This window comes from Watersipora subatra, unplaced genomic scaffold, assembly GCF_963576615.1.
Source record: "Watersipora subatra unplaced genomic scaffold, tzWatSuba1.1 SCAFFOLD_61, whole genome shotgun sequence".
In the NCBI taxonomy this organism is placed as follows: Eukaryota; Metazoa; Bryozoa; class Gymnolaemata; order Cheilostomatida; family Watersiporidae; genus Watersipora; species Watersipora subatra.
In genome coordinates, this window is record NW_027045370.1 from 126,321 (window position 1) to 132,320 (window position 6,000).

The following is a 6,000-nucleotide window of genomic DNA, read 5'->3' on the forward strand; positions in this document are numbered from 1 at the left end:
TTCCAATTTCAACCAAACATGCTAGAAATGCTCTAATTGAGCTAATTAGCTTTTTGTGAGAATATTACAAACGTCTGACAAAAATGATAAATGTAAATTTCCAATTTCAACCAAACATGCTAGAAATGCTCCACTTGAGCTAATTAACTTATTGTGAGAATATTACAAACGTCTGACAAAAGTGAAAAATGTAAATTTCCAATTTCAACCAAACATGCTAGAAATGCTCCAATTGAGCTAATTAGCTTATTGTGAGAATATTACAAACGTCTGACAAAAGTGCAAAATGTAAATTTCCAATTTCAACCAAACATGCTAGAAATGCTTCAATTGAGCTAATTATCTTATTGTGAGAATATTACAAATGTCTGACAAACATGAAAAATGTTAATTTTCAATTTCAACCAAACATGCTAGAAATGCTCCAATTGAGCTAATTAGCTTTTTGTGAGAATATTACAAACGTCTGACAAATATGATATATGTAAATTTCCATTTTCAACCAAACATGCTAGAAATGCTCTAATTGAGCTAATTAGCTTATTGTGAGAATATTACAAACGTCTGACAAAACTGAAAAATGTAAATTTCCAAATTCAACCAAACATGCTAGAAATGCTCCAATTGAGCTAATTAGCTTATTGTGAGAATATTGCAATTGTCTGACAAAAGTGAAAAATGTAAATTTCCAATTTCAACCAAACATGCTAGAAATGCTCCAATTGAGCTAATTAGCTTATTGTGAGAATATTACAAACGACTGACAAGACTGAAAAATGTAAATTTCAAATTTCAACCAAACATGCTAGAAATGCTCAAATTGCGCAAAGAAGCCTACTGTAAGAATTTTACAAACGTCTGACAAAACTGAAAAATTTAAATTTCCGATTTCAACCAAACATGCTAGAAATGCTCCATATGAGCTAATTAGCTTATTGAGAGAACATTGCAATTGTCTGACAAAAGTGAAAAATGTAAATTTCCAATTTCAACCAAACATGCTAGAAATGCTCCTATTGCGCTAATTAGCTCATTGTGAGAATTTCACAAACGTCTGACAAAACTGAAAAATGTAAATTTCAAATTTCAACCAAACATGCTAGAAATGCTCCAATTGAGCTAATTAGCTTATTGTGAGATTATTACAAACGTCTGACAAACATGATAAATGTAAATTTTCAATTTCAACCAAACATGCTAGAAATGCTCTAATTGAGCTAATTAGCTTATTGTGAAAATATTACAAACGTCTGACAAAACTGAAAAATGTAAATTTCCAATTTCAACCAAACATGCTAGAAATGCTCCAATTGAGCTAATTAGCTTATTGTGAGAATATTACAAGCGTCTGACAAAACTGAAAAATGTAAATTTCCAATTTCAACCAAACATGCTAGAAATGCTCCAATTGAGCTAATTAGCTTATTGTGAGAATATTACAAACGTCTGACAAAAATGATGAATGTAAATTTCCAATTTCAACCAAACATGCTAGAAATGCTCCAATTGAGCTAATTAGCTTATTGTGAGAATATTACAAACGTCTGACAAAATAGATGAAAGTAAATTTCCAATTTCAACCAAACATGCTAGAAATGTTCTAATTGAGCTAATTAGCTTATTGTGAAAATATTACAAACGTCTGACAAAACTGAAAAATGTAAAATTCCAATTTCAACCAAACTTGCTAGAAATGCTCCAATTGAGCTAATTAGCTTATTGTGAGAATATTACAAGCGTCTGACAAGACTGAAAAATGTAAATTTCCAATTTCAACCAAACATGCTAGAAATGCTCCAATTGAGCTAATTAGCTTATTGTGAGAATATTACAAACGTCTGACAAAAGTGAAAAATTTAAATTTCCAATTTCAACCAAACATGCTAGAAATGCTCAAATTGCACAAATAAGCCTACTGTAAAAATTTTACAAATGTGTGACAAAACTGAAAAATGTAAATTTCCAATTTCAACCAAACATGCTAGAAATGCTCCGATTGAGCTAATTAGCTTATTGTGAGAATATTACAAACGTCTGACAAAACTGAAAAATGTAAATTTCCAATTTCAACCAAACATGCTAGAAATGCTCCAATTGAGCTAATTAGCTTATTGTGAGAATATTACAAACGTCTGACAAAACTGAAAAATGTAAATTTTCAATTTCAACCAAACATGCTAGAAATGCTCCAATTGAGCTAATTAGCTTATTGTGAGAATATTACAAACGTCTGACAAAACTGAAAAATGTAAATTTCTAATTTCAACCAAACATGCTAGAAATGCTCCAATTGAGCTAATTAGCTTATTGTGAGAATATTACAAACGTCTGACAAAACTGAAAAATGTAAACTTCCAATTTCAACCAAACATGCTAGAAATGCTCCAATTGAGCTAATTAGCTTATTGTGAGAATATTGCAATTGTCTGACAAAATTGAAAAATGTAAATTTCCAATTTCAACCAAACATGCTAGAAATGCTCTAATTGAGCTAATTAGCTTATTGTGAAAATATTACAAACGTCTGACAAAACTGAAAAATGTAAACTTCCAATTTCAACCAAACATGCTAGAAATGCTCCAATTGAGCTAATTAGCTTATTGTGAGAATATTACAAGCGTCTGACAAAACTGAAAGATGTAAATTTCCAATTTCAACCAAACATGCTAGAAATGCTCCAATTGAGCTAAATAGCTTATTGTGAGAATATTACAAACGTCTGACAACACTGAAAAATGTAAATTTCCAATTTCAACCAAACATGCTAGAAATGCTCCAATTGAGCTAATTAGCTTATTGTGAGAATATTACAAACGTCTGACAAAACTGAAAAATGTAAATTTCCAATTTCAACCAAACATGCTAGAAATGCTCCAATTGAGCTAATTAGCTTATTGTGAGAATATTACAAACGCCTGACAAAAATGAAAAATGTAAATTTCCAATTTCAACCAAACATGCTAGAAATGCTCCAATTGAGCTAATTAGCTTATTGTGAGAATATTACAAACGTCTGACAAAACTGAAAAATGTAAATTTCCAATATCAATCAAACATGCTAGAAATGCTCAAATTGCGCAAATAAGCCTACTGTAAGAATTTTACAAACATCTGACAAAACTGAAAAATGTAAATTTCCAATTTCAACCAAACATGCTAAAAATGCTCCAATTGAGCTAATTAGCTTATTGTGAGAATATTACAAACGTCTGACAAAACTGAAAAATGTAATTTTCCAATTTCAACCAAACATGCTAGAAATGCTCCAATTGAGCTAATTAGCTTATTGTGAGAATATTACAAACGTCTGACAAAAATGAAAAATGTAAATTTCCAATTTCAACCAAACATGCTAGAAATGCTCCAATTGAGCTAATTAGCTTATTGTGAGAATATTACAAACGTCTGACAAAAATGATAAATGTAAATTTCCAATTTCAACCAAACATGCTAGAAATGCTCTAATTGAGCTAATTAGCTTATTGTGAGAATATTACAAACGTCTGACAAAAATGATGAATGTAAATTTCCAATTTCAACCAAACATGCTAGAAATGCTCCAATTGAGCTAATTAGCTTATTGTGAGAATATTACAAACGTCTGACAAAATAGATGAAAGTAAATTTCCAATTTCAACCAAACATGCTAGAAATGTTCTAATTGAGCTAATTAGCTTATTGTGAAAATATTACAAACGTCTGACAAAACTGAAAAATGTAAAATTCCAATTTCAACCAAACTTGCTAGAAATGCTCCAATTGAGCTAATTAGCTTATTGTGAGAATATTACAAACGTCTGACAAGACTGAAAAATGTAAATTTCCAATTTCAACCAAACATGCTAGAAATGCTCCAATTGAGCTAATTAGCTTATTGTGAGAATATTACAAACGTCTGACAAAAGTGAAAAATTTAAATTTCCAATTTCAACCAAACATGCTAGAAATGCTCAAATTGCACAAATAAGCCTACTGTAAAAATTTTACAAATGTGTGACAAAACTGAAAAATGTAAATTTCCAATTTCAACCAAACATGCTAGAAATGCTCCGATTGAGCTAATTAGCTTATTGTGAGAATATTACAAACGTCTGACAAAACTGAAAAATGTAAATTTCCAATTTCAACCAAACATGCTAGAAATGCTCCAATTGAGCTAATTAGCTTATTGTGAGAATATTACAAACGTCTGACAAAACTGAAAAATGTAAATTTTCAATTTCAACCAAACATGCTAGAAATGCTCCAATTGAGCTAATTAGCTTATTGTGAGAATATTACAAACGTCTGACAAAACTGAAAAATGTAAATTTCTAATTTCAACCAAACATGCTAGAAATGCTCCAATTGAGCTAATTAGCTTATTGTGAGAATATTACAAACGTCTGACAAAACTGAAAAATGTAAACTTCCAATTTCAACCAAACATGCTAGAAATGCTCCAATTGAGCTAATTAGCTTATTGTGAGAATATTGCAATTGTCTGACAAAATTGAAAAATGTAAATTTCCAATTTCAACCAAACATGCTAGAAATGCTCTAATTGAGCTAATTAGCTTATTGTGAAAATATTACAAACGTCTGACAAAACTGAAAAATGTAAACTTCCAATTTCAACCAAACATGCTAGAAATGCTCCAATTGAGCTAATTAGCTTATTGTGAGAATATTACAAGCGTCTGACAAAACTGAAAGATGTAAATTTCCAATTTCAACCAAACATGCTAGAAATGCTCCAATTGAGCTAAATAGCTTATTGTGAGAATATTACAAACGTCTGACAACACTGAAAAATGTAAATTTCCAATTTCAACCAAACATGCTAGAAATGCTCCAATTGAGCTAATTAGCTTATTGTGAGAATATTACAAACGTCTGACAAAACTGAAAAATGTAAATTTCCAATTTCAACCAAACATGCTAGAAATGCTCCAATTGAGCTAATTAGCTTATTGTGAGAATATTACAAACGCCTGACAAAAATGAAAAATGTAAATTTCCAATTTCAACCAAACATGCTAGAAATGCTCCAATTGAGCTAATTAGCTTATTGTGAGAATATTACAAACGTCTGACAAAACTGAAAAATGTAAATTTCCAATATCAATCAAACATGCTAGAAATGCTCAAATTGCGCAAATAAGCCTACTGTAAGAATTTTACAAACATCTGACAAAACTGAAAAATGTAAATTTCCAATTTCAACCAAACATGCTAAAAATGCTCCAATTGAGCTAATTAGCTTATTGTGAGAATATTACAAACGTCTGACAAAACTGAAAAATGTAATTTTCCAATTTCAACCAAACATGCTAGAAATGCTCCAATTGAGCTAATTAGCTTATTGTGAGAATATTACAAACGTCTGACAAAAATGAAAAATGTAAATTTCCAATTTCAACCAAACATGCTAGAAATGCTCCAATTGAGCTAATTAGCTTATTGTGAGAATATTACAAACGTCTGACAAAAATGATAAATGTAAATTTCCAATTTCAACCAAACATGCTAGAAATGCTCTAATTGAGCTAATTAGCTTTTTGTGAGAATATTACAAACGTCTGACAAAAATGATAAATGTAAATTTCCAATTTCAACCAAACATGCTAGAAATGCTCCACTTGAGCTAATTAACTTATTGTGAGAATATTACAAACGTCTGACAAAAGTGAAAAATGTAAATTTCCAATTTCAACCAAACATGCTAGAAATGCTCCAATTGAGCTAATTAGCTTATTGTGAGAATATTACAAACGTCTGACAAAAGTGCAAAATGTAAATTTCCAATTTCAACCAAACATGCTAGAAATGCTTCAATTGAGCTAATTATCTTATTGTGAGAATATTACAAATGTCTGACAAACATGAAAAATGTTAATTTTCAATTTCAACCAAACATGCTAGAAATGCTCCAATTGAGCTAATTAGCTTTTTGTGAGAATATTACAAACGTCTGACAAATATGATATATGTAAATTTCCATTTTCAACCAAACATGC